Below are 9,732 nucleotides of genomic sequence, written 5' to 3'. Positions count from 1 at the left end.
TGTACATCAAAATGCAACTGTGTTATGTAATTGTCAACTTGCTAAATATATATTCTCTTGTATAGTCTTCCAGCAATCCCCCACCAAATGATCAGTGCTCCAATCAAGAATATTCAGTAAAATCTTATAAAGGTGCTCCCTTCTGAGTCTTGTCCTTTTCTAAGCCTGGGGTATAGGAGCAACTACAATAAACAATTAATGTCATGATGATCTATCTCCACAGTGCAAAACTGTCACATGGCCCTCTTAATTAGAGCTCTATATGTGAAATGCACTTGTTATCTATCTCATTGCAAACAACATGTTTGAGTGGTAATTGCCACGGATTTATATACTCGTGGGCTGCACTCACATACTTGCCACACACAGCCTTGGCTGCAGCTCCCAGAGATCTTGCACTACCACACACAGAGGGAAAAAATTGTGGGAACATTAATTGCAGGATTTTTTAAAAAATCATAGAGTCTAGGCTTGCCCCTTGAGCTGAAACTGTGGTTCACTGAGATCAAAGTGGACTTTTACCTGCAAGATTGATTTCATCAAACACAAATTTCTTGTTGCAGGCAATTGACTATTATTCAAACAATAACTTAAAAGCAGCCATCATTATGCTTGATGCCGAAAAGGCATTCAGTCTACTGCAGTGGGAGGTGTTGTTCACTATAATGCTTAGTATTTCAATTCCTGTTGAAGCTACATAAAAAAGGCCGAGGCAAAAAATTTAGTTATCTTGCAAACTGTAGGGCATGTTTCAATCAGAAGAGGTACAAGGCAAGGGTGCCCTATGTCTCGGGTTCTCTTTGCCCTCTTCATAGAGCCACATTAAGGCAAAATCCACAGATTATGGCCCCATCCAAGGAGTGTCTAAGATCAAGCTCTTTGCGGATGATATGATCTTCTATCTAGCAGCGGAGGAGCAAAATATCAATGAATTTGCCAAAATCCCGACATTTACACATATCAGGAGCTACAAAATAAACCATGCCAAATCCAAAGTTCTCTTGTTTAACAGCACCTCCTCAATTCTACCCATCGAAATGAGGTCGCACTATTCTGCTACTTGCCCAATTAGATATCTGGGAATTTATGCTTCACATAACTTTACATATCTATTCAAACTAAATTACACTGCCACCCTCAATAAAGTGTGAGGTTTACTACTTCAATGGCAATCCATGCCCTTGACTAATATAGGATGTTTAGCTCTAATCCAGATTACCATTCTCCCAGAATTTTCATTTTCTCTAAACTCATGATCAGACAGACCAAGCATTATGCCATTTCCTGTGGTAGGGAAAAAAGGTTTGTACCACCTTGATGACTACACCGTTGAATACAGAAGACGACGGGCTGGTGCTTCCACACATTCAATCATATTATCAAACAGCCCTTCTTGACTGGCTCATTCAAGCAATGGCCGTGAGTAATCAGTTGAATTGTTTTATCTACAGAAAATGCTGTGAGAGGCCAACATTTGGCTTCAGATTTTTCGTAAAATCCGCAAACTGCCTAAGTGTACCCGATATAACCTCCCCCACTTTTTCAATTTTAGATATTCGAAAGTCAAAGAGGAACTTCAGTTTCCCCAGTTTCCTCCCCACATGAATATAGGAGAATATACTCTTTTAGGAATACAATTAGAGATCAGAGTCATTAGTGGTTGGGAAAAGGCAGGCTTTGTTAGGTTTAGCAATTTTATGCTGACCAGGAAAGTGAAATCCTGGGAACAACTGTTCGCCAGTAATTGCGCAATCCCTCTTGAACCAGCATTCTCCTATCTGCGAATCAATCATTACATGTGGAACAACCAGCAGACAACCTATCCACTTGCGGAAGGTATTAGCAAAGCCTACTTTGTGAGCAGCCTTACTGGAGGCAACTTTTAACGCCTTCTCCCTCAGAAATTATGCAAAGCAGTTGTCTCTGCTGCATTGGCCAATATCACAACCTCCACAGGATTTAAGTTAGATCAGCACTCTTGGGTCTAGTACAATCAAATGGTTCATAAAGCTATCTGGGAATCCAATAAAAAAGAATGGCTTTCTATCCCAAACAAATGTTATATTACACTCCTTACCGCATCCAGAAAATGTATCTCAATTACTAAACTTCATGCTTCAGATGTGGACATGACAAAGGCAGCTGGTTCCATGTATGTTTTACCTGTGCAGCCCTTGTTCGCTTTTGGACAAAAATATTCTTGTTGATTAGCCATAAGTTATAGGTTTGCATAACGCTAGGCCCCCTCTGGGCGCTATTTGGGAGGTCTGCTTCACACAGGCAAATTACTTCAAGTCAACAACAGTTTCTCTATGTTGCCACCTTGTTAGCCAAATCCTTAATTTTGCAAAAGGGAACCCCTCCAAGATCCCTACCTCCGATTCAATGGTAGGCAAAATTAAGCAGGTTAAGTAATGAGGAAATCTTTACGCACAAAGAATTGGGTCCGTTAAAAATTCAGGGACATTTGGTGCGATGTTTTAGGTCAATTCCAGTATTATGACTTAAGGCATATGACTGTGCTCGTGTTATATAAGCTTACTGTTTTTATGTCCAAATGTCAGTGTGTAAGGGAGATCTCCCCCTTCATGAAATGGTTTTAGCTTGTGGTCTTTTTGATCATTTTTGCTGTTTTTATACCCACTGAACGAATGTAGGAGCTATATCAATACTAAAGCTTATGAATTTTGAATCATGGCAATTGTTTTGTGGTGGACTTTTTCTACCTGACCAATAAAATAAAATATATATATATGAAGGTGCCCTTGCTGGGAATTGAGCCCTACCCTGCATGAGTGGAAAGCAGGGTATCCGCAACAAAAGAAAGAATGACCTCCCATTATAATAGGTACTGGTCACCTGGTATGAAGGGAAGGGACAAGAGCAGAGAATGGAGGGAGAGGTGATTTAAAATGATTATTTTATCACAATTCTCTTTTATTGTTTCTTTCATATAAGCATGTGCATCCAAAAGTTAAACAGTTAAGCATTAACTGTAGCTGGGCATAAGCGAGTGGTGTCTTCTACATTTTTGTAATTTACATGAAACAAAAGAATAATGAACGACTGGGGCAATAACAGAGCAAGTAGAGATGGAGTTGAAGGGGGTGGGACGAGAAGGGGAATTGGTCCCACATCTACCATTACCACTCCGAAAGAAGCACAACAAACCCTCAAGGACACACCCAATACATATAAGTCATAGTGGTGCACATCCGAAAAAATTGCACTAATTTGCAGCATCATGCACTGAATATCCTTTTTCCCATGTTCCCGGAATACGTGAAGAGTTCTTGTTTACCCTTTTGCTTTTAGTAGAAGTATTGAGGGAGGGGCGAATTTAAAGCGGTAAGTTAGACAAAAGAAGGTAAAAGGTGGGGGGGAGGATAGATGAAGAGTATAGCAGGGAGAGGAAAGATTAACGTAAGAACCAGAACATTAAGAATGAGCAAGATGCTGGAAGAAAGGGCGATGCGAAAATCATAGATGTGTATTTAGGTCACAACTGGTGAGGGAAGAGTGTGGGAGAGAAATTAGTTAGAAAAAAATAGCATTCAAAAGAAAGAAATATAAGAGGCGTAGAATCCACAAAGAAATGTAAGAGGCTTGGGGAGAAGGGAAAGGAAGAGCCTGATATAAAGGAACACGGGAGCAGTGGTGTAACACAAACTGATGCCTGAGCAGAATGTCATGAGGGGTGCCTGAGTCTCCCTAATCTCCCAGGTATTCATTTTCCCTTGGCTGGATGGGGCCCCCCTGTTGGGCCGGGGCTCCCCCTGAAGTGCTATGGGCCTGCCAGCACCGCGAGAGCTACAAGGGCCTGTGTTACATCCCTGCTCAAGAGGTGAAACATGGTAAGAGGCTGGGGGAGAACTGTGGTGAATACCAGCACCTGGAAGAGGTTGATGTTAGAGGGGCAGAACTAGCAAAAGGAGGGTAGAGGTGTGAGAGAGATGAAACATGAAAAGTAGAGGATGGAGTCGAGAGGTCGGCACAAATGAGGCAGAACCAGTGAAAAAAAGTTGAGGCTGGAGGAAAAGATGAAAGGGAAAAGGCAGTGCTTGTATAGGAGAGGTAAACCATCCGGAGAAGTAACAAGGAGAGGGAGTGGTGAGGCGAGGATACAAGTGGCCAGGACCTTGAAGATGAGGTAAGAGACTGGGGGAGAGATGCAGGAGAGTGGTAGATGTTAAAGAGGTAGAACCAGTGAGAAAAGGTTAGATGCATGTGAAAGATGAGAGGTGAAGTGTAGAGCAGGGAGGTGATAGTTAGATGTGATAGGGGCAGAATCAGTGAGAAAGGTAAGAGACATTAGGATAGTTGAGGAGAACTGTAGAGCATGGAAGGGAGAGGTAGATGTAAGAGAGGCAGAAATAGTGAGACAAGGTAAGCGATGGGAGGTTCAAACTGGAGAGTTGGATGTAAAGGGGACAGACCAGCAACAAAAGTCAGGAGGCTGCAAGGAGAGATAAAAGGTGAAGGGCAGGACATGGATGGGAGATGGGGGCTATAGCTATAAAAGATGCAGAACTATCAGAAGACATTAAGCAGAGAAGAAAAGGAATAGTGACAGGTCAATGTAGGAGGGCAGGATCAGTGAGAAAAGTAAGAGGGAGAGGAAAAGATGTGGTGAAGGGTAGGAAGTGGAGGGGAGAGGTGAATATAAAACGTCCAGAATCTGAAAGAGAATGCGATGAAGCGGGGACAGAGTAGAGATGGAGGTAAGAGGGCCAGAATCCACAAGATTCAGTTAAAGGCTCGGGAAGAGATGAGAATAAGAGGACTGCATGAAGGGTAGTGGTGGAGCAAAAGGGGCAGTGTGAGGGAGACAAGGGAGGTGAAGAGTAGGGTATGGAATGGAACTGTGGACTTAAGAGGGGTGCAACCAGCAAGAGAAGGTGAAAGCAGGAGCAGCCCGTGCAGGTAAGATTGGTGGAGCGGGGTAGGGGGTGGATTCGACAGATGATGAATAGGGAAAATTAATAAATATTTAAATTTCCTTCATCATCATCTGTTGAATACCCTCAACCCACCCCACTGCACCGTTCTTACCTACACAGGCTGCTCCTGGGTGAAAGGCTGGGTGGAATGAGGAGAGGTGAAAAAAGATAATGGAGGGGAAAGATGGATGGAAGAGTGGCAGAATGACAGAATTTAGGAGGCTTGGGAACAAATTAGACATTAAGAGATGAGCCTATAGGGTGAGGTGGATGTAAGAGGGGTGAAACCAGCAAGCAGGGGTAATACGCTGGGCAAAAGGGGAGGTGAAAAGTAAAGCATGGAGGAGAGAAGTAGAAGTAAGTAGGCAGAATCAGTAAAGAAAAAGTAAGAGACTGGATGTGAGGTACAAATGTCAGTGTGCTGCTAGGTACATTGAGCCTTCTGCCACAGTTTCCAATTCCCCTTTCTATTAATCTTTCATGTAAACAAAATCGACTTCGTTTTGAGATGTGTGTCTTCCTTTACAATGTTTTTTTTATTTTGAGCCATACTCAATGGGCCTATGGAGTTTCAGCCTGCTCTATATGCATTCTTACTCCTCTTGACAGTTTTAATAAATCTAGCTCCCAGTGGGACCCTTTGCTGGTCAGTCTCTGACTGTACATGTAGATCACAGCTCCTGCCCTGCTGCCTGACACCTGAAAACAGTGGTGGGGATGCCACAGGTCCACAGGGGAAAGATAAGCCCGGTCTGACGAAGCATACTCCCCCACAAGATAGGGCAGGTACAACGCCAGGGAGGAAAGCCTGTGGGCGAGGACTCTGGATGCATGAGATGTATTGTATGGAAGGGATTCAGATGCCTCAGCTGCAGTTTTAACTGGACCCTTTCAATTTTTGTTGTACTGCCACATATATCGTCCACATGCTGCTTGAGGCTCCCTATACTGACCTGGCTACCAGCCCTGGGACGAGGCTGAAAGCATGAAGAGTGGAGCCTCTGGTAAAGGCCTACTCTGAGACTGTTAACTGCATCTAGATGCCGGAAGTGAGACTGCATGATAAGATCCCTCAGCTGAAAGCGCAGACATAGCAAATATTTTTGCTGCTGTTCCCAATTCTACCACTCCTTCGATTGTGGCATTAGCCTTCTCTGATACTGTCTAGAGATAATATACCTTCAAGTATTCCCATGGCCTGAACACTGTGCAGAGTCATCCCCATTTGGGCGAGTGGGCAGGCTCTGCTCAGCAGCACCTTCCTGCCACCAGGTGTAGTGGTTAAGCAGGCCTTACGCTGACAGCCTATCCAGTGCCTAGAAACCAAGGAACCTGTGTTTGCAAGAAACATCATCTCTCCCAACCTAAGTCTGGGTATAGTCACAATGGCCATACGGTTTTCCCAGTAACAAATCAGCAAGGAGGGGCCAAGGACATAGAAGGTCCATCACACGAGCCCTAAGAAATTAACTGTAAAATCACGAGTTATGCTGGTCCTAACAGAAGAGAGGGGAGGTAAAGTCCTAGGGCCAGATGTAGGTAAATCATTTTTACCAATTCTAAAATACCGAATTTTACTGATTCGGTATTTTAGAATCGGTAAATGAAATGTAGGTAAAAATTCGGTATTTTTACCGATTCGGAAAAAAACGGAATCTGTCATTCGGTAATTAACGAATCTGTATTTACCTAATCGGTATTTCCCATTCATTCCTTTGGGCCTTGGCCCATAGGAATGAATGGGAAATACTGATTCGGTAAATACCGATTCGGTAAATACCGAATCGGAAACCAAAAAAAAGTGAAACTAAATCAGGCAGCCAATCAGGTGCTATCACCCTCCCCCTCCCTACCAGGAAGTGGCTACACAGGCAGCTTCAAGTAATTAGAAGCTTCTGGAGAGGCAGTTGGAGCTGAACTGAGTCCCTGAGCCACAGAAAATGTTTTGCATCTTTAAACTGTAAAAATGGCAAGCAGCAGTGAAAAGGAACAGCCAGAGAGGAAGAGGAAAATAAAATTAGCAACATGGAGCTGCAGGTCCTTGTGGAGGAGGTGGTGAAGGAACACCAGAAATTGTTTGGCAAGCTGTCCCTGACTGTGGCTGAATCTGCCAAAAGGAAGATTTGGCTGGACATTCAAGCAAAGGTGAATCCTGTAGGAGTGACTGCAAGGGACATAGACGACCTGAAAAAGAGGTGGTATGACCTCAGGAGCCTGACAAAGAAAAGAATTCTGAGCACCACAAACAGGCAAACTAAACTGGAGGAGTGAAGAACCGTGCACACCCCCTGACTGACCTGTAGGAGCTGGTGGGGTCCACCATTGAACCAGAGAGCGTCTGTGGACTGGGAGATGCAGACAGTTCAGCCAGAGCTGCCACCAGAAAAGGTAAGACGCATGCACAGCAATCACCCCCACCCCCTCAGCCTTCCCTTTACCCTATGTGGCAAAGTTAACCATAGTCCAGTAGAGGTAGCACTGTACAGGAGCAATGCATTATGGGACATGTAGTCAGTAAATGAAGGACCATGTCATACAGCACTGCAAGCAACAAGTTAGGCAAATCATTTCAGACATAGTGAAGCGCAGGCAACATGTACATTGTACAAGTGAAAATTATTCAATTGTAGTGGCTGTGAGGCAGTTGTACCAAGCTAATGTGCGCTTATATGTCCACAGGCGAGACATCTCGCAGGCGTACCAGGGAGAAGGAAGACACAACACCAGAGAGGGATGACAGCCAGGAGCCAGGGCTAAGTGCAGAGAATGTCACAGAGGACACAGGTGCACCAACTACACAGCTACCATCCCAAGACCCAGAAATGTCTCCACATGTGCAGGCGTCCCCAGAACGTTCAGGTTCCCCTCTGCTACTGTCCTCACATGAACTGCCTGCATCACTGCCTCTGACAACTCCTGCATCACAAAAGAGCAGGAGGCATGTAGTTGCCCCACTTGTCCAAATGGAGTCATCAGCGGGTGACATGAAGGGGGATGCCACACCAACCTTGCCTGGAGAAGGTAGCCCTGCAACACAGCAGTCCAGTGCAGATGTTGTCCGTACAGGTAGCAGATGCCGCAGGCACAGAGAAAGCATTGTAGCAGCTCATGTGGAGGGTCCCAGTGTCTTCCATGGGCTTGAGGGTAGCATGGTGAAAATCCAAAGGATGCAGGGGAAGGCCATCCTGTCTGTGCAACACCAGATGAGGAAACTGAACACGAATGTGGAAGATATAGGGAAGGGCATTGGAGAACTGGTCGATGTTAACAAGGAGAGGGCTGCAGGGATGCGGGACATGACACAATCAGTGCAGCTTCTGTGCAGCAAACTGGACCAGGACATGTTAGCAAGGCGCAAGGAGAGGCAGCGTCCGCTGCAGCAAAGTAAAGCAATGAACCGCCTGGCCACAGCCACTTCCCTGCTATGCAGACGATGCATTAACATGCAAGAGGGACTCACACACAACAGCAATGAGGTGTCTAGGGGCATTGCTAGTTTGACCAGTTCTGTAGAGCTGATGATGAATGCATAGACAGCACAAACTGCTGCCCTGGATGTCCCAGAAAGTGAGGAAAGCACCAGTAGGAGCAGCATGACAAGCCCCCTTGTTGTGGAGACACGGAGGAGCAGCAGGCGCCATGTTGAGCCAACAGCCCAAACGCACAGTGAAGAAAGCCAGCCACTTACATCTGGCACTGGTAAGCGTGGGCGGAAATTACTTTTTCAGTTAATGGGGAAGTGACCCAGGACTACCACTATTACATGGATGACATTTGTGTTGCACATTTGTGCTTTTGAATACCTGTGTAGTGCCAAATATTAAACTACGTTGGGTGCATACTCCACCTGTCTTTGTCTCTTTACTTACTTAAAAGTAGTTGTGTGTGATCTCTGCCCGTCTGTGTCTGCCATCTGTTGGTGTAGCAACTCTTGCTGTGTTGGGTTCAGGCAGTGCATGGTCATCATCATGGTCCTCATAGTCCCTCAATTCGACCTCAGTGCCCTTCTTAGTCGCCAGGTTGTGCAACATTGCACAAGTTGCAATCATCTTGCAGCAGGTTATTGGTGTATACTGGCGTGCCCCTCCACTTTTGTGGAGGCAGTGGAACCTGCTTTTCAACAGCCCAAAGGTGTGCTCCACAATGTTCCTGGTTGATTTGTGTGCCCTGTTCTATCGCCTCTGGCTGCGGGTTGAAGGGTTGAGGTAGGGTGTCAGGATAAAGGAGCGGAGGGCATATGCACTATCCCCTATTTGAAAATGAAAAAGACATTACTCACATGCACACTTACACATACATCTGCAATATGTATCAATGGAGGGTCACACAGTGTTTACCTAGCAGGTATCCTTCGCCAAATTCCCCCGCTGTCAGGCATGTATAGATCCCACTATTCTGGAAGATGTAGGAGTTGTGGGTACTTCCTGGGAACTTGGCCACTATGTCCGTGATAATGTAGTTTGCATCACAGATTACCTGGACATTTATTGTGTGGGTCGACTTCCTGTTCCTGTAAATGTACTCTGTGGCAGCAGGTGGGTAAATTGGGATGTGGGTGCCATCAATACAGCCGATGATGTTGGGGAAATGTGCTATTTGATAGAAGTCTGTCTTGGTCCTGAGCAGTTCTGCGTGCATTTCAGGGAAGCTGATATATTGATCCATTCTCTGCATCCTGGCCTCTAGGAACTTCCTAAAGAAACGGGACAGGCAGTTCTGGGACACCCCACCTACCGCAGCAATCACACTCTGGTAACTCCCAGAGGCAAGCAGGTGTAGGCTACACAGTACC

At 45.3% G+C, this 9,732-nt stretch overlaps 1 pseudogene; it reads left to right on the top strand.

The window, feature by feature from the left end:
* Positions 1–7,609: 7,609 nt before the first annotated feature.
* On the top strand, positions 7,610–8,683 carry LOC147708300 (uncharacterized; annotated as a pseudogene).
* The last annotated feature ends 1,049 nt before the right edge of the window (positions 8,684–9,732 follow it).

Source organism: Lissotriton vulgaris, chromosome 6, assembly GCF_964263255.1.
Source record: "Lissotriton vulgaris chromosome 6, aLisVul1.2, whole genome shotgun sequence".
In the NCBI taxonomy this organism is placed as follows: Eukaryota; Metazoa; Chordata; class Amphibia; order Caudata; family Salamandridae; genus Lissotriton; species Lissotriton vulgaris.
The sequence above is the reverse complement of the archived record's forward strand: the minus strand, read 5'-3'. Positions and strand labels throughout refer to the sequence as shown.